General features: G+C 34.4%; 1 protein-coding gene across 1 annotated transcript in view; it reads left to right on the top strand.

Annotated features, from left to right (window-relative positions):
• The window catches only part of LOC148946178 (uncharacterized protein KIAA1143 homolog), a 40,239-nt gene that overhangs the window by 4,861 nt on the left and 15,014 nt on the right, over positions 1–20,364 (top strand). The gene's annotated exons all lie outside the window — the stretch shown is intronic.

Below are 20,364 nucleotides of genomic sequence, written 5' to 3'. Positions count from 1 at the left end.
TGGTATCAACTCACGAAAATGTAGGTCAAAGTAACAAAAACTTTTAATAAAAATACCAAGAAAATACTATTCTCATTGAAAATGCCAAATTAAGAATTTTTCAAAGTCTGCGCGGGGAGAGTGGTGGCAAAAAATATTAGAAGGGGGATTGCTTGGGGGGAAAATATTTTTGAAATCTAGGGGCACAAGTTTTTTTTTAGTTTTCTTGATGAAAATCTCAAGAAAAAGCCATTCCTAAATGAAAGTACCAAAAAGGATGTTTTTCCAAACATAGGAGGGGGGCAAAAACGCTTAAAGAAGCAAATACCCCTGCTCCCCAATTGACAGTACTGCGTATAGGATATACACATATATATTTTTCTGGTACTTTTATATCTTGAAAATTCTTATAAAACAAAAAATCGGGAAGAAAAAAAGATTGTTTTGTTTGTCTTTGCGGTTTTTTGTTTTGTCATGATTAGCCAGTGTGGTCTCAGAAATTAATTACTAAATTCTTATTTTACATTGTCGTGTACAAGGAAGAAAATAGCTAAGGTTGTTTTATTTGATGTTTTCCAGATTTTTTTTTTTTGTGAATATTTCATTTGTGTATTTCACCAGTTCAATATTTCAATTTGAATTAGTTCATTAAGAAATACACTGAACAAGCTATTCCAAATGATGAACAAGATACGTCATATCAGTACAGACTGATTAGTTGTTATTGCCAGCTTATCTATTTGTGTTCATTGCATGCCTTGAACTTGATAACAATTAAATAAAAACAAGTTATTTTTCAAGATGAAAGTAAAGAGCGACATTAAAAATTTATACGACCGAAACGATCACCCCTGGGGAAAAAAACAAATAAACACACATCCGTAATGTTTCATCTGGCAAATAAAATGCAAAGTTCCACATTTTTGTAGATAGGAGCTTGAAACCTCTACAGTAGGGTTCCCTGATACGCTGAATATGATGGTGTGATTTTCATTAAGGTTCTATAACTTTTAGGGGGTCTTTCCCCCTTTTTTGAAAATCAGCCAAATTTTTTCAGGTGCGTAACTTTTGATGGGAACCACTAAACTTGATGAAAGTCATATATTTGAATTCAGCATTGAAATCTGATTCTTTTGATGGATCTATTGGTATCAAAAACCCGTTTTCTAGAGTTTCGGTTACCATTAAGCCGGGTCGCTCCTTACTTAGTTCGTTACCATGAACTGTTTGATACAAAGTCAAAAAGTAATCTCTACATTTGAAACAATCCAAGTTGGTCCAGCTACATTCTGATCTTCCATCTCACTTAGGTATTTAGGCCTTCCATTTGGAAAGTCAATTAGATCTGAGTGAGCTGAGTGAACTGAGTGAGTTCAAAATTGCTATCCCACACTTATCCAGAAAAAACTGTTGACTTAATTATAAATTCATATTACGGGAAGGAGTTCTGGGCAAGTGAAACAATTATATCATTTCAGTGTTTGAAGTTCTCGAATGAAAAATGACAGTTGACCAAATTTTAAAACCATCCGTGAAACAAGCCATTTTAGTCAGATAGCAACAGTAAACATTTCTTATGGCCTAATTTCATCATGAATAAAATAGTAATAAATTAAGGGGAAAAGTTGAGGTTCGCCTATAATAGGCGAATAGGGGGGGGGGGGGGAATTACTGATTACTTATACATCTGTATCAGTAATATGTATGTTAGTGTAAGTGAACAATTGTTAAAATTTAAGGTTTTTTCAAACATTTCGTGGCAACGAATTGTAAGTAAGGAGCGACCCGGCTCAATAGTAATCAACACTCTAAAAACCGGAATTTCGATACCCATATGTACATCAATAGAATCAGATTTTTATGCTGATTTCAAATATATGACTTTCATCGAGTTTAGTCCCACCCATCAAAAATTACGTGCCTAAGAAAATGTGTCTTATATTCGAAAAAAGGGGGAAACACCCCCAAAAAGTCATAGAACTGTAATGAAAATCACACCATCGGATTCAGCTTTTCAGAAATACCAGTTGCGGAAGTTTCAAGCTCCTATCTGCCAAAATGGGGAATTTTGTATTTTTGGTCAAACAGTTCGTGGTAACGAGTAAACTGTAAGTAAGGAGTAACCCGGTTAAACGGCAACCGAAACTCTAGAAGATGGGTTTTTGATACCAATAGATAGATCAAAAGAATCAGATTTCAATGCTGATTTCAAATATATAACTTTCATCAAGTTTAGTGCTACCCATCAAAAGTTACGCGCCTGAGAAAGTTTCGCTTATTTTCAAAAAAAGAGGGAAAGACCCCCTAAAAGTTATAGAACCTTAATGAAAATCACGGCATCATATTCAGCGTCTCAGAGAACCCTACTGTAGAGGTTTAAAGCTCCTATCCACAAAAATGTAGAATTTTACATTTTTTGCCAGAAGAAAGATCACGGATGCGGGTTTATTTGTTTTTTTTTTCCTCAGGGGTGATCGTATCGACCCAGTGGCCCTAGAATATCGTAGGAGGGCTCATTGGAACTAAAATTAAAAGTTCTAGTGCCCTTTTTGAATGACCAAAAAAATGGAGGGCAACTAGGCCCCCTTCCACGCTTATTTTTTCCCTAAAGTCACCCTATCAAAATTTCGAGAGAGCCATTTTGTTCATCATGGTCGAAAATATGATAAATATGTCTTTTAGGGTGACTTAGTTCTCCGAAGTTCCCAGAGGGAGGGCTAAAAGTTATGAACTTTACCCAATGTTAAAATATAGTCTTGGTTATTGGGAAGTATACAGAAGTTTTCAGGAGGTTTTTTTTCTGGTAGTGGGAAGGAAGGATGGGTCGGTGGTTATGTTGGAGGATCTGTTCATGATGGAAGTTTTCATGGGGGAAGGGAAATTACCATGAAGGGGGTGCCGGACTTGCCAGCATTATTTATTGGTTATTGGGAAGTATACAACCATTTTCAGGAAGGATTTTTTCTGGGGGGGGGCTAGAGGAGGGGGTTACTCTGGAGAATATTTCCGTGGAGGATGTTTCTTTGGGGTAAGGGACATTTCTATGAAGGGGGCACCGGATTTCCAAGCATTATTTAAAAAACGATCAGAAATTAAATAATAAAAACAAGTTTTTTCAACTGAAATGTAAGAAGGAATATTAGAACTTAAAACGAACAGAAATTATAACGTATGTGAGGGGGTTCTCCCCCAAGTCAATACCTCGCTCTTTACGCTACAGTTTTTTTTTGTTCTTTCAAAAGAGCTATCTATTATAATTAAACGGCGTTTGTGATTCTGCTGTTTTTTAATAAAACTTTTTTTTAAATTTTAACGTAAAGAACGTTTTATTGACTAAGGGGAGAACCCCTTCATATACGTAATAAAAAAAACAATAAAAAAACAAGCAATACGGCTCAATAGTAATCAAAACTTTTAAAAACAGAATTTTGATGTCAATAAATGTATCAAAAGAATGTGTTTATAATGCTGATCCTAAATATATAAAATTTATTAAGTTTAGTATTACTCATCAAAGGCTACGAGCCTGAGAAAATTTACTCGATTTTTTAAAGAGGGGGAAACATCCCCTACAAGTGAAAGAATTTTAATGAAAATCACACCGTCAGATTCAGCGTATCAGAAAACCCTATTACATAGGTTTCAAGCTCATATCTGCAAAAATCTGCAACTTTGTATTTTTTGCCAGAAGAAAAATATACGAATATAGAAGTTAGTTACGTAAGTTAATTTGTAAAGACATCCATTTAGCAAAAGAAAAGTAAAATTTTTATGCAAATAAAAGCTGCATTAACTAAAAAACGATCAGAAATTAAATAAAAAAACAAGTTTTTTAAACTGAAAGTAAGGAGCGACATTAAAACTTAAAACGAACAGAAATTATTCCGTATATGAAAGGGGCTGTCCCCTCCTCAACGCCTCGCTCTTTACGCTAAAGTCTGACTCTGTCTCACAACTTTATTTTTTAAAACAATAAAAAACTTTAGCGTAAAGACCGAAGCGTTGAGGAGGGATCAGCCCCTTTCATATACGGAATAATTTCTGTTCGTTTTAAGTTTTAATGTCGCTCCTTACTTTCAGTTTAAAAAACTTGTTTTTTTTTATTTAATCAGAAGAATGATCACAGATGTGTTTATTTATTTATTTTTTTTTTATTTCCCCTAGGGTGATCGTACCGATCCAGTAGTCCTAGAATATCGGAAAAGGGCTCATTTGAACGGAAATTAAAAGTTCTAATGTCCTTTTTAAGGGATCACGAAAATTGGAAAGCAACTTGGCCCCCACCCATGATGATTTTTTTCCCAAATTAACCAAATCAAAATTTCAAATAGTCAAAATCTAATAAATATGTATTTGATGATGACTTAATACCCCACAGTTCTCGAGGGAAGGGCTGGAAGTTAGGAACTTTGCCCATTGTTTACATATAATATTGGTTAATAGGAAGTATAAAGACGTTTTAGGAGGGATTCTTTTCTGATGGAGGGGAGAGGAAAGGGTTACGGGGGAGGATTCTTCCATGGAGGATGTTTCCGTGGGGGAAGGGACAGGTCTATGAAGGGAGCGCCGGATTTCCCAGCATTATTTAAAAAACGATCAGAAATTAAATAAAAAAAATAGTTTTTTCAACTTAAAGTAAGGAGCAACATTAAAACTTAAAACAAACAGAAATTATTACGTATATGAGGGGGGTCGCCCCCTAGTCAATACCTTGCCCTTTTCACTAGTCTTTTTTTTAGTAGTTTCAAAAGAGCTATCTATTCTAATTAACCGGCTTTTGTGATTCAGGGGTTTGTGATTCGAACAAAACTCGAATTGTAGCGTAAAGAGCAAGGTATCGACTAGGGGGCAAACTCCCTGATATACGTAATAAAAGATACAAATATGGATGTTCGTCACGCAAGTTAATTTGTAAGTTACGTAAGAACAAAATTTCGAGAAAGCCATTTAGCAAAAAAAGTAAAATTAATATGCAAATTTCGTTTTAATTATTCATGTACGGTGAGCCAAAATAAGATCTTATAGCTCACTGATGTTAGCAAAAAGTGTGAAGACCGCCACTGTTTTGCCATATAGAACAATGATGAGAGAACTTTGATGATCTACTCATCATTGTTCTCAGAGCAGAATGATGAAAGACGTTTGCACAAAAACGACCAAAGATGTAGGATCTTCGTTCAAAGATTTTACTTTTAAGCGTTTTCTGACAAAAGATGTAAGAACTTAGCACATTGATGAGTGAAAAAACAGGCCTTATAGCGGTCTCTTGCAAATAGCATTTTTGACTGGTTTTTCGTTACTGGTTTCCTTGTACAATAGCAAATTTTTTTCCTTGGACAAGGCTGTACCCAGGGGGGGGATTTGAACACCCCCCCCCTCCCAAAAATGAAATGTTTTTCTGACTTGTAAAAATGTAAAAAAAATGTAGGTAAACAAATTTTGGTGTTTACACATCATACAGGTATACTATACAGGGCTTCCACTCTCGAAAACTTTAATTCGGGGACGAGTCTTAAAAATTCGGGGAGTTTTCGGGAAAAGTCTTCAAGATTCGTGGATTTTTGGGGAAAAAACAAAATGGAATTTCGTTGCGAAAATTTGGGAGCCAAAATTGGTTTAAGCTTCGTTTTCAGGCTCAAGTAGGGCTTGTATCTGCGTAGTAAATCAAGTCTTTTACAAAATAGGTTTTAGATCCAGAGCCACAGCCCGGGATTGGAACCCATAGCTGAAAACACTTATTGCTGATATTGCGGAAAAAACTTCAAAATTGTTTTCAAAAAAAAAGAAAGAAAAATAGTGAACACATGGTAACTGTAAATACCAGTAGCAATTTTTTATTAAGTCATTAATCTCAGAAATTCATTATAATATTTAAAAACAAAAACAAATATTGATTGCGGTTTCTAGATAAGTAAATTAAATAGACAAATTAAATCTATAAGTACGGGGTAGTATTAAAACTTAAAACAAATAAGAACTAAACAAATAAATTTAAACTTAAATTAAAAAGGGAATTTTGACAACTTTGAAAAATTGGAATTTGGAATTTTGAAAAATTATTGGTTTTTCATGCTGCTTCTAAGGACTTAGTTGTTTACCCCCCCCCCCCCCCCCATAAAAAAATCCTCCCACAGAAAAAAATGGGAAATCTCCCCCCCACCCACACAAAAATTTACCCCGCAGAAAATGCTCTTCTGCCGAAAATACTCCCCACGGAATACCCCTCCCCCTCATATATGCAATAGTTTCTTTTCGTTTAAATTTTTAATGTCACTCTTTAATTTCATCTTGAAAAATAACTTGTTTTTATTTAATTGTTATCAAGCTCAAGGCATGCAATGAACAAAAATAGATAAGCTGGAAATAACAACTAATCAGTCTGTACTGAAATGACGTATCTTGTTCATCTTTTGGTATAGCTTGTTCAGTGTGTTTCTTAATGAACTAATTCAAATTGAAATTTTGAACTTGTGAAATACACAAATGAAATATTCACAAATAAAAAAAAATCTGGAAAACATCAAATAAAACAACCTTATCTCTTTTCTTCCTTGTACACGACAATGTAAAATAAGAATTTTGTAAATAATTTCTGAGACCACACTGGCTAATCATGATAAAACAAAAAACAGTGAAGACAAACAAAACATTCTTTTTTTCGTCGCAATTTTTGTTTTATAAGAATTTTGAAGATATGAAAAGACAAGAAAAATTTATCTGTGTCTATTCTCCATGTAGTGCCGTCCATAGGGGAGCAGGGGTGTTTGCTTCTTTAGGGTTTTTTTTTGCCACCTTCCTATGTTTGGAAAAACATCCTTTTTGATACTTTCATTTAGGAATGGCTTTTTCTTGAGATTTTCATCAAGAAAACTAAAAAAAAAACGTTTTGTGCCCCTAGATTTCAAAAATATTTTCCCCCAAGCATTCGCCTTTCTAATATTTTTTGCCACCACTCTCCCCGCGCAGACTTTGAAAAATTCTTAATTTGGCATTTTCAATGAGAATAGTATTTTCTTGGTATTTTTATTAAAAGTTTTCGTGACTTTGACCTACATTTTCGTGAGTTGATACCACTACTTTCTTTTGGAAAGGCGCGAAATAACTATACACCTTTCAACATCTTCATCGGAACACGGCTACAAACTAGAGCTACGTACACAATTACTGTTTGTTCGATAATTAGTTAACTTCTTGAAAAGGTTCTGTTCCCGGAGCGACAATCAGTTTGGGTTCAGAAGTGGCATTGGAGTTCAAAATGGACATGATGTTTTCCCTGATTAATTTAAAAAAAACGAAGTTTTTCCGAGGGAAGTAAAGAGTGAAGTTGAAACTTAAAACGAACAAAAATTAGTACTTCACAGATTATCTAACATATATCAATAAAACTAGTACAAATAAGCCAACTAACTATGTTTCCTTATACTTTTAGGATTATACAAAACTAGCGCTTTACTGAAAACGCAAAATAGTATAGGAGTTTTGGTACTGTAAAAGCAAACCAACTAAGGACACGTTTTACAGAATACAAATATTATCAATCCCTTTTCGGATCAATCCCTTTTAAGATAAAGTAACAATCCAGATGAGGATTTTGCTTCTTTTTTTACATTTAATTTGGTATTACTTCTGCACAATGGCTCAGTTCAATGACTGGCTCTCGTTTTGGTTCTGAAAAGCACATACAATTAGTCTGTAAACAAGTTGAAGTAAAGCCATCTTGATAGTATTAGGACTGGTGTAAGACTATGAAATGCCTTATCGATTCGTTTAGTGTTGTTAGGCTACATGCTCACTTTTGATTCTTAAATCAATAATCCTGTTTTTTATACTTAACTTTTGTGTTTTCAGTAAAGCGCTAGTTTTCTATAATCATAAAAGCATAGAGAAACACAATTAGTTGGTTTATTTGTACTAGTTTTATTGATATTTGTTAGATAGGCTGTAAAAGTAATAATTTTTATTCGTTTTAAGTTTCAACTTTGCTCTTTACTTCCTTCGGAAAAACTTTGTTTTTTTAAATAAATTTTCTTAAGAATACACTTTACTTGACGTTCAAGTAGCGCATCAAGAATATGATATGCTTAGACTTTGCTAGGGGGCACGCGTCCCCCTCACCACTCCCCGGATCCGCCACCATTAGCTGTTATCTGTAGCTTATGGGTTTTGCAAAACGGAGTGACAAATCTAGGGGGAAAGCCCCCCGCCCAAAGTATATAGGACGAATGTAAAATAAAATAGGATGAATTTATAATAATTTAGAAAAAAATTTGGGCTATATATTTGCACATTAGGGGGGGAGGGAATCATACCATATATTAAATATGTAACCAAACCTAACCTAGGTACCTTTTCCCCTCTTAAACCCCAAAAATCAATCGTGTACATATTGACACTAATTGAGAAACCATGGCTTTGCAGTCATTTATCTATAGCGATCTCTTGCAAATAGCCTATTTGACAGGTTTCGTGACTGGTTTCCTTGTACAATAGCAAATTTGTTCCCTTGGCCAAGGTATTACCCAGGGGGGGGGGGGTTAGGGGTTTGAACCCCCCCCCACCAAAAAAAAATAATGGTCAGACTTGTAAATTATGCGGTGCCCGCATAATGCGTAAGTACCCAATTATGTTTTTTTTTGTTTAACCCACCTCCCCCCAGAAAAAAACAGAAATTCCATCCCTTATGGAAGTTTCCCCACAAATAACCGGCCCCCTAGTACAAATTTGCTCCCGCAGGAAATTTTCCATTACTCGGTCATTAAAATCAAGTTCCCCGCTATTAAAATTATATTTTTTGTCATTAAAATGACAACAACAATTCCGTTGAGCCGAAATATATAGCCCAAATTTGTTTACAAATTATTGCATATTCATCCTATTTTATTTTATTTCATTAGCATGAACCAAACTTGATTTCTGTTTGATATAACCTTCCATTTTTGATACACGGCAAAAATAAAGTAAAAAAGGAATCAATATGCGACTTCTCAAACAAAAACAGCTGTCAAAAGCAATTAAGAAATCCCGCCTCGTTTCAAAGGATAAAATTTTGAAAAAAATTACTATTAAGAAAAAGTTGCCATGGGACATTGATTCAGGAATGGTAACTATTATTTTGGTTCGTTTTAAAAGTAAAAGTTTATTCCAAAAAAAAGTTTATGGTGATTTCTAAAAAAAGCCTAAAACACATCAAAAATAGTGTCAGATCAATATGAAAAGTGTACCATTGGAATCTTGCATAGCTGAAAACATTGTACAGGGGAATACCAGGTCTCCTCATTCAGCGACAGATCCAGTGGGGAGGAGGCAAAGGGGCGCACGCCCCCCTAGTTTAGCCTAAAGCAGTGTAATTTACTTAATTTACTCAAGTTTGCGTTAATTAAACTTACTCCTGACGCAAGTTTGTCGGGCCAACCTATTTTGCCCCCCCTTAATTTTTTATTGGATCCACCTATTCCCCCCCCCCCAAAAAAAAAATACAAAATCCTTGATCCGCACCTGTCCTGATTGAATAACAAGGAAAATCACTTTTCTCAATATTTTCAATCTGAATATTTATCTTAAACTTACGTTTAAACTTACCTCCGATTTACATCAGAAACAAAATTTGCCCCCCCCTTATGTAGAAATGTATACCCTGAATTGGCATATATAGGGGGGTAAAATTCATTTCCGATAGAAATGATTACTATATTTGTAATCAGCATAAAAAAAGGCATTGAATGGTTTATTCTCTTTATTCCTAACTCAAGAATATCATTTGGTATATATTTACCCATTTTTGTTGGAAATTAATTTTATCCCCCACCCCTATATATACCAATTCAGGGTATTTATTTGAAAATTAGGGGGGTGGGAGTTTAAACTTACCTCTCATTTACATCAGAAATAAAATTACCCCCACCCCCCTAATGTGCAAATATATACCCTGAATTGGTATATATAGGGATGGGGGCTAAAATTCATTTCCAACAAAAATGATTGCTATATTCTTAAAGAGCATAAAAAAGAGCATTAAAGAGCGTAATTTACTTAATTAACTCAAGTTTGCGTGAATCAAACTTACTCCTAATGCAAATTTATCAGATCAACCTATTTTGTACCCCTTAATTTTTTTTTTTTTGGATCCACCTATTTCGCCCCCCCCCCACTCCACCCCCCCAAAAAAAAAAAAATCCTTGATTGGCACATGCTCACATCGAATAACAAGGATAATCACTTTTCTCAATAATTCCAATCTGAATTATTATCTTCTCTGAAAATCAAATTTGTTATACAAATTTGTAATAAACCTTTAAAAATTAATTTTTCATTTGCGAAATGGTGATTTACAAACTGCAGCTATTTCGAAATTAGCTTGGCCGAGATTACAGCGTATAGAAAACAAGACTGGGAAAACCAGTTTTTTTGCTGGTGGCCGTGAATAGGGAGATTGCTGGTCGGGAATAGGCAATATTGCGTCATAACTATTTACAATGAGCCGTTTGTATGTCCAACTTTAGGCGGAATTGTCACTTGTTAGTATTTCAAAAATAGGCAGTGCTGTACTAGGCATAACTATTTGAATTAGTAATCTACTTGTTCACGAAAGAAACAGAATTTTAACTGTAAAAAAATTAAGTTTCTAGGTGGTATAATACAGTAATTAGAGTAGTTTAAATGTCAAAAAGTTTTCAAAGTGATTAAAGTGTCCAACTACTGGGTGTCTTACCCTATTACTATCATAATTATAAATCACTGCTTACCTTAAACAACTTCAGCTTTTAAGCTTGTTCATTAAAATATATTCCAAAATCCTATTTTCATTTAATGATCCATTTAACTTATTTACTATATAGCTGACATTGCTTATAGAACCTGTTTGTGATGTCACAACTTTGCTTATCATAACCCCTTTAACAGTAGCATGCAGGTGCCATGAGGTAGAAGGCAACTCTGTGTTGATAAGCCATTTAAACTTTATTAATTAGTGAAAGGATTTGACAAGGGATAAACCAGTAAAAAAATCCAAATTGTTTTAGAGGACAAATTATGTTATGGGAAGATGGTTTTATTTTTATAGGTCCTTGTGCTCATGAAGGAAAAAGGTTTGTAAAATCCTTCGTCCACCCAAACTCGAAATTTTCTAAAATTCTACTCTGGAGACTTTGTAAATATTTTCATAGCCCTGATATATAGAGTGCTACAAATTTCAGAATTGATTTTCAGAAGACAAATTATGTTATGGGAAGATGTTTTTGAAATCCCTCCTCCCCAAAACTCAAAAATGTCTAAAATTCGACTTAAGAAGCTTTTTAAATATTTCTAAAGCACTAATAGATAAAGCGCTACAAATATCAGAATCAACTTAAGAGGACAATTTATTTCATGGGAAGATGTTTTTGAAATCCCCCTTCCCCCCAAACTCAAATTTTTTTTTAATTTTACTTTAGAAGATTTTTTTACTATTTCTAAAGCGCTAAGACATAGAGCGCTACAAACATCAGAATCAACTTTCAGAGGACAAATTATGTTATGGGAAGATGTTCTTGAAATCCCCCTTCCCCCCAAACTAAAAATTTTCCAAAATTCTACTTTAGAAGCTTTTTTAAATATTTCTAAAGCACTAAGACATAGAGAAGGACAAACTATGTTATGGGAAGATGTTTTTGAAATCGCCCTTCCCCCCAAACTCAAAATTTTACTTTAGAAGTTTTTTTTAATATTTCTAAAGCGCTAAGACATAGAGCGCTACAAACATCAGAATCAACTTTAGAAGACAAATTTTGGTATAGGCAGATGTTTTTGAAATCCCCCTTCCCCCTAAACTCAAAATTTTCCAAAATTCTGCTTTAGAAGCTTTTTAAATATTTCTAAAGCACTAAGACATAGAGCACTACAAACATCAGTATCAACTTTAGAGGACCATTTATGTCATGGGAAGATGTTTTTGAAATCCCCCTTTGCCCTATACTCAAAATTTTCCAAAATTCTACTCTAGAAGCTTTTTCAATATTTCCAAAGCACTAATAGATAGCGTGCTAAAAACATCAGAATTTCAAAAACATCTTCCCATGACATAACTTCCCCCCAAACTCAAAATTTTCAAAAATTCTACTTTAGAAGCTTTTTTAAATATCTCTAAAGTGCTAAGACATAGAGCACTACAAATAAAAGAATCAACTTTAGAGGACAATTTATGTCATGGGGAAAATGTTTTTGAAATCCACCTTTGCCCCAAACTCAAAAAATTTTACTTTAGAGGCTTTTTTAGATATTTCTAAAGTGCTAAGACATAGAGCGCTACAAACATCAGAATCAACTTTAGAGGACAAGTTATGTCATTGCAAGATGTTTTTGAAATCCCCCTTCCCCCCAAACTAAAAATTTTCTAAAATTGAATTGTAGTTATCAAGTATTTTACAATAGGTTGTATAGGTTGCATCAAGACGCTGGTTAACTGTAGGACAGAGAAGAGTCAAGTCAAGACATGACCTTTCAAAATCTGTGAGTTATAGCAATGGAACCTTGCAAAATAGATCTTCTGTTTAAATGAAGTACAACAAAATCATTTCAGCTTCAAAACTTTGCTCAGTCCCAACTTATAAGGTTTTAAATATATGCAAATACATTTCCTAAATTTTGGAAATAAAACATTGATATGCCTTAAAATTCTGCTTAAATGATTTTCAGAACTAAGGCCATAGAAAAAGAAACTGATAACTGAAAATTAAGGTAAAATGTTGTTTTGTCAAAATTTCAATAGGTAATGGGTATTTCAAAAACATCTTCCCATTACATAACTTGTAACATTGATATGGCTTAAAATTCTGCTAAAATAACTGAAATTGCATTTTCAGAACTAAAGCCAGAGAAAAGGAAACTGATAACTGACAATTAAGGTAAAATATTGTTTTGTCAAAATTTCAGTGGGTGATGGGTATTACAAAAACATCTTCCCATGACATAACTTGTCCTCTAAAGTCAATTCTGATGTTTGTAGTGCTCTATGTCTTAGCGCTTTAGAAGTATTTAAAAAAAAACCTCTAAAGTAGAATTTTGGAAAATTTTGAGTTTGGGGGGAAGGAGGATTTCAAGAACATCTTCTCATAACGTAATTTGTCCTCTGAAAGTTGATTCTGATGTTTGTAGTGCTCTATGTCTTTGTGCTTTAGAAATAACCCTAGTGATAATAAAATGCTTTTGGTTACATGTTTTATTCTAGAAGCTTTCTAAATATCTTTGGAATAGGTCATGTTTCTTTGACTCAAAAACTGCTTATTTGTTTTCATTCTAGAAATTCAATATTTTGTTTGATTTATAGTTTTGTTTTAAAATAATTTTTGTGCATGATTTCCCACTTTTTTATCTCTATGAGGTTATGGGCTTTTCATCTCATTACACATCTCCCCACCACAAAAGAAATTGATGCCTTTGTCATGATAAAAGCATGTTATCCAAAAATTCAAGGGAGATCTTTTTTTGTCAGTATTCTTTTCTCATTTTTCAGTATAACTCTAGCATATTCACTTGGTTTTATCCTTACACAATTTAGTTTATTCCCAATATCTACATTCTTGATATGCTGCATATTTAATAAATGTTAATACTATGGATACATATTATACACACCAAGCATCAAATGTATTTGTGCTTGTTTAAATATATCAATCAACAAGTAAGCATGACTGATTTAGATATATTGGATTAGCAATTGTTAATCATATGGGTAAGCAATTTCTTCAAAGTATAACTTAAATGGTGCAAAATTTCCAGTGAATAGTGAAATAAATTTAACAGAATTGAAATGTACAAATCAGATGACACTCCTTAAGTCATGCTATTTGTAATGAATCACTTGTGTCCTATGTTTGTTTAGTATCTCACAGCCTTCCTTATCACATACCCTTACATGTCCTTGTATATCCACTATTGTTATTTAAATTAAGTTTCACTTGTTTTTGTATCAATGATCTTTTATTGATTGTTCCTATTTTGTTTTTGTTTTTATTATAAATTTGTTGTCTTTGTTTTGTAGCTCAATCAGTTTATGCGTTAATAATTCAGAAATTCATTCACCTCTCAAAATTAGATTGGTTTTGTTGTAAAAGAATGTATTATAGTTCTTGAACTCATCGTGTAACTAATCTGTCATTTTCTATTATTTTTCCGTTTAGCATTTTCAAGTCAAAGTTTTATTCTCCTTGAAAACTTGATTAGTTTGTTTGATGAAAATTTATTATACTTCTTAACTTCCTCTTCTCACTAATTTTGTTTATTGTTCACCTTAGTTATCCCTGGTTTGATTGTATCAAAATTTAATCACATCATAAGTTCAGTTTTGTTGCTTTATAAAAGTTAATTGCCCTTTTTGACTTCTTTTGTCAGATTACTCATATCTTGAGTATTTATTTTCCAGTTAATCAATGCAAGTATGAGTTAACCTTTTCCTTACTTGAAGTTCTAAATGCATTTTGGTCTGTTATTTTCTAATTGTTCTGCTTTGAAGGAGTTTAATTAGGAGTTGCTTATTGGCAATTATTTCAGACATTTTGTTTTGGTTCCTTTATCAAGATTGGTCCTTCAATCAACTAAACTTAGTATTTAAACCTTACTGGATTAATTTTAAAAACTTTTTCCACAATACAACTTTTTCAAAGAAAAGTAAATTGCTTCATTAAGACAAAAATGAGCAGAAATAAATTCAAATAAATTTGCAAGCGTAAAACTACCACAAATCACCATCAATATATAAATGAAATCTAAAACGAACAGAAATTACAATAAATAATCAAGTCAAGCTCAAAACGAACAAAAATTGATGTGAGTAGGATAAGACTTTATTTCTGCTCATTTATGGTTTAGTGGAGATCTTTACTTTTCTTTGAAAAACTTGTTTTGTGGAAAAAGTTTTTTAAAGTAATTTCTGTTCGGTTTTTACTGCCATAGTCCTTTCCATTGACAAAAAAATATTTTATATCTTTAGGCAGCACAATAGTGCTGCCTAGGTAGAGAACAATGTTGGCACAGTGGTTTTTTTTTTGTTCCTTTTTTTTGGTTTGTTTTAGACCAAGGCACTTCATATAGAAGGAGGGATCATTTAATTGGAAATTGAGATGGCTACTCCCCTTTTTAATAGTCAAAAGTGACTAAAGGGCAACTTCCACGCCCACCATTTCCTCAAACACTTCCAATCAAAATTTTCAGATAGATATTTCGTTTAACATAGTTGAAAGGTGCGGAAACTATGTCTTCGAGGATGACAACCCCCACAGCCCTCAGGGTAAGGGTTTTAAGTTATGTCCTAAGGGTATATAAGGTTTTTTTTATAGGAAATGTTGTTGTAGGAACTTCAAAAAGGGCTTATTTGATTGGAAATTGAGAGGACTAGTGTCCTTTTAATAGTTGAAAGTGATTGGAGGGCCAATCCCCCCCATGCCTATCAGTTCCCCAAACACTTCTGATCAAAATTTTCAGTTAGCCATTTTGTTCAACATAATTGAAAGTTTCAGAAAGTATGTCTATGAGAATGACAGCCCCTCCCCCCCCCCACAGCCCTCAGGGCAAGGGTTCTAAGTTATGCCCTGGGGGCATATATAGAAAGCCTTGTCATAAAAACTTCAAAAAGGGCTCATTCAATTCGAAATTGAGAGGAATAGTATCCTTTTAATAGTTAAAAGTGATCAGAGGGCAAATTGTAGTTAAAGGGTCTGGAAATTATGTTTGAGGAGGACACCCCCACACCCACAGCTCTTTGGGAAGGGGTTGTAAGTTTTACCCTGGGAGTATATAAGGTTCTTATAGAAAGGATGGTTATACATGCTTTGGAGGGGACTCTTTGGATTGGTAATCAGATGTCCTAGTGCCCTTTTTAAGAGTCAGACTGATCAGATTGTAGCTACCCCCCCCCCCCGCCACATACACTTCATGCTTTCCCGAGATGAATCCAATATAAATTTTTAGAAAGTCCTTTTATTGAAAATATTCCAAAGATCATATAACAAGGCTTTTGGGGTTGATACAAACCACCAGAGCCTGAGGGCGAGGGTTTTAAGTTATACCCCTGGGGCATTTAAGGTTCTTTTGGAAGGTATGGTTGTATAAACCTTAGAGGTGGCTCATTTGGTTGAAATTGGAAGTTCTAGCTTCCTTTTAAGAGTCAATAGTGATGGAGGTCAACTAGCCCCCCCCCCCCCCAACTACCCCTTTTTTCACCAAATGCATCTGATTGAAATAGTTCAATGGCAATTCTGTTTAAAATAGTCCAAAGAAAATATAACGATGCCTCCAGGGTTGACACAACCCCACAGAGCCCTGGGGCAAGGGCTTTAAGTTATGCCCTGGGTGGCATATAAGATTTCATGGAATGGACTGTCATATTAAATTTACAAGGGTCTCATTTGATTTTGAAATTGATGTTATAGTGCCCTTTTTAAGAGCCAAAGGGATTTGAGAGCAACCACCATGTCTCCCCTCCCCCCCCATGCCTCTCATTTCCCAAAACAAACATCCAAACAAAGTTTTGAGTCATCCTTCTTTCAGCATTGTTGAAAGGTTCAGTAACTATGCGATTGGGGATGTCAACCTCCCCCTCCCCAAGATCTCCTGGCAAAGGCTGTAAGCTATACAATTTGTTCATGGTTTACATATATTATATGTTATTGAAAAAGGTATGCATGTTTAACTTCTACTTTCCCAAAAATATGAAGAACATTAAGATGTGTCTTTCAGGGAATGCTAGGGGCATGGTTGAACTAAATAAAAACATGTTATGTGTATATGGGTTGTCAAAAGGGTGCAAAACAGGAATGACTGAGTATGAGGAATGGCTGACAATCTGCCATTCATATGCAGGTTGTCAAAAGGGTATATCAGTAATATCTTAAAAACATTTTTGAATGTGAAATTAAAACTTACAAAGTTACTGTGGGTGTTGTTGAACTAGCCAAAAGACAATATTTGCATCATAATGCTACTGCTTCTACTCCTACAACTACTACTACTGCTACTTTTATTGTTATTGCTACTACTACTACTGCTAAGACTACTATGACTATTAACTCTACTCCTAATGCTACTATTACAACTACTGTTGCTTCTACTGCTTCCGAAAATACTATTACTACTACCACTACTATCACTAGAACTACTACTTCTGTAGTGAGTATTACTAAGGCTTATGTTATTGAAAATAATATCTAAGGAAACGTTCAGATCATTGGATCTTGCTATTTTTGAGTGTGTATATCATTGATCCATATGGAGAGGGAATATGACATTAGTATAACTATATTTAATAAAGAAGGCTAGTGACTATAAATACGGTCTTTCAGGCAATTTAGTGGTATATATATTTCCTTTTACTTGAGACAAAGCACTGGCTGCTCAGCCCAACTTGGCACCAAGAATACACTGAACCGTATTCTGCTATTCAATTCAATTCAATTTATTAAATACTACAATAAATACGTAAATACACTTAAGCGCTAGAGGTCCCAAGAAGCATAACTTGTAGAGGACCTCGTATCAATCACAAAATCCACACAAAACAAATCAGGGAAGAAAAAAAAATAGAATATAAACACAATGCGAGAAAAAAAAAAAAAAAAAAAAAAAAACAACTGCTACACAAAAACCTTTGACTTAATTTTATCCGAACTGAAAATTTCCTGTAATTTTTTAAAAATCAAAACCATTAATAATATTATTAAACAGCGGGTTTCGAATCAAATTAAACATAATGAGAGAGGAGAAAATAAAAAAAAACTATATAAAGTAAAGCGGAATAAATAGATAAAGCAAAATGAATAAAGAAAAAAAAAACGAAATTACTTCAAGCCTTAGAGAATATTTTTCTGAAAAGGGAAGAAGAGTTTTTGATAAGAGAAAGTTCACTGGGAATAGAGTTCCAAAGAGCAATTGCTCTATAAATTGGTGACCTCTGAGCTGCTGAGGATACCCTTTTAGGCAGCCGAAATTGGTGAACAGAGCTCCAAAGCAAAGTCTGGCACTTGGTGATGCTAGATCAAAGAAGGATAAGATGTTTGGAGGAAGCGAGAAATTGAAGGCTCGATGAGCTAGTTTTATGTTCTGCTTCTTGATAACCACATCTAAGGCATCTAATGAGCATAATCAGCATATGTATATTAAACTGACAATGCATATTTATTTGTATTTTTTTCAGTAAAGTGCAAATTATATTCTGGCCTTGGGAGGGCATAGGGATTTTCAGCCCTACTCATGTTAATATCTGCTCGTTTTGAGTTTGACTCGGTTATTTATTGTAATTTCTATTCGTTTTGGGTTTCATTTATTTATCGATGCTGATTTGTGGCAGTTTTATACCTGGTAGATTATTCGTTTCTATTTTTGCTCATTTAGGTTTAATGGAGTTCTTTACTTTTCTTTGAAAAACTTATTTTGTGGAAAAAAATTTCAGTTAATTTCTATAAGAATCAAAATTTTGAGATAGTCATTTTTTTCAGCGTAGTTCAAGGGTCCGGGAATTATATCTTTGATGATGACAACTCTCCCACAGTTCTCAGAGCAAGGGTTGCAAGTTATACACGGGGGCATATAAGGTTTTTATAGAAATGGTTGTCGTATAAACATCGGAGGGCGCCCATTGGATTCGTAATCAGAAGTTCTAGTGCCCTTTTTGAGAGTCAAAGTGGTCAGAGGGTAGCTTCCCCCCTCCCCCACAGGCCATATTTTCCCGAAATGCATCTGATGGAAAATTTGAGATAGCCATTTGTCAAAAAATAGTCTAAGATCATAGGCAGCGCAAGAGCGCTGCTAAAGTAAAGATTGATGTGGGCAAACTGTTTTAGACCAGGTAACTTCGCTCCATATAGAAGGATTTGTCATTGAAACTTTGAAAGGGGCTCATTCGATTGGAATATTGCAAGTTCTATTGTCATTTCTATTAGTCAAAAGTGATTGGAGGGCAACCAGCTCTCCCCCTCCCCCACGCCCATCATTTCCCCAAATACATCCAATCAAAACCTTTAGATATCCATTTTTCTCAGAGTAGTTGCAAGGTCTAGTAATTATGTTTTTTAAGATTACAACCCCCCCCCCCACACACACACACACACAGCCCACATGGCAAGGGTTTTAAGTTATGCCCCGGGGGCATATAAGGTTTTTTACAGAAAGGTTGGTCGTATAAACCTCGGAGGGGGCTCATTGGATCTGAAATTTAAGGTTCTAGAGCCCTTTTTAATAGTTGAAAGTTATTAGAGGGCAACCAGTAACTATGTCTTTGGGGATGACAACCCCCCCATGGCCCTCAGGGCAAGGGCCATGTCTAAAAATCATATAAAAAAGCCTTTGAAATAGAACCTGAGGGCAAGGGTTGTAAGTAATACGCCGAGGACACATGAGGTTCTTATGGATTGGGTTATTATCCAAACTTTGGATAGGGCTCATTTGATTCGAAATTGGAAGTTATAGTGCTCTTTTTAAAAGTCAAAAGTGATTGAGGGCAACCAGTCCCCCCTCCTACGACCATGATTTTCCGAAAGAAACATCCAATCAAAATTTTGAGACGTCTATTCTCCTTAGCGTTGTTCAAAGATCCTGTAATAATGTCTTTAAGGACTTCAATCCCCTCACAGCCCTTTTACTTTCCAAAAAGACAAAGGGTTTTCAGAGAAGGTTGAGGGGAGTGTTGAACTAAATCAAAACACGTTATGTGTATACGGGCTGTCAAAAGGGTGTAACTAAGGAATGTCTGAGTGTACAAATTTGAAACTTTCAGGAAATGATACAGGAGATGATCAGTTAAACTAAAAGGTAATTATTGTACTTTACTGCTACTACTACTACCATTGTTACTTCTTCCACCACTAAAAATAACTACAACGACAGTACTGCATTTAAAATATTGAGGGGAAATTTGAATCAAATCAAAAGACACTATGTGCATGCACATTGTCAAAAGAGTGTCTCTCAAAAATGGATTGGAGTATTAAATTTGAACTTTCAGAAAATGTTTAATGGGGAAGATCAATTGACCAAAAGGCAATATGGGTATGCTATTACCAATGCTAGTGTCACTGCTACATTTACTACTACTATTACTGCTGCTACTTCAACTATCAAAATAATGTATTATTTATTTGTTGGTTTTAGACCAGGCCACTTCGTATAGATGAATTTGTCGCGGAAACTTCGAAATGGACTCATTGGATCGGAAATTGAAAGGACTAGTACCCTTTTTAATAGTCGGATGTGATTGGAGGTTAACCAGCCCCCTCCTTACGCCTATCATTTCCCCAGAGTCATCCAATCAAAATTTTGAGATTGTCATTTCGTTCATCGTAGTTGAAAGGTCCGGAAATTTTGTCTTTGAGGATGACAAGTAACCCGGGGAAAGTAAAAATAAGTAAATAATACTTGGAAGCC

Source organism: Artemia sp. Qi Xiang Cuo, chromosome 12 (genome assembly GCF_049724085.1).
Source record: "Artemia sp. Qi Xiang Cuo chromosome 12, ASM4972408v1, whole genome shotgun sequence".
Classification (NCBI taxonomy): Eukaryota; Metazoa; Arthropoda; class Branchiopoda; order Anostraca; family Artemiidae; genus Artemia; species Artemia sp. Qi Xiang Cuo.
The sequence above is the reverse complement of the archived record's forward strand: the minus strand, read 5'-3'. Positions and strand labels throughout refer to the sequence as shown.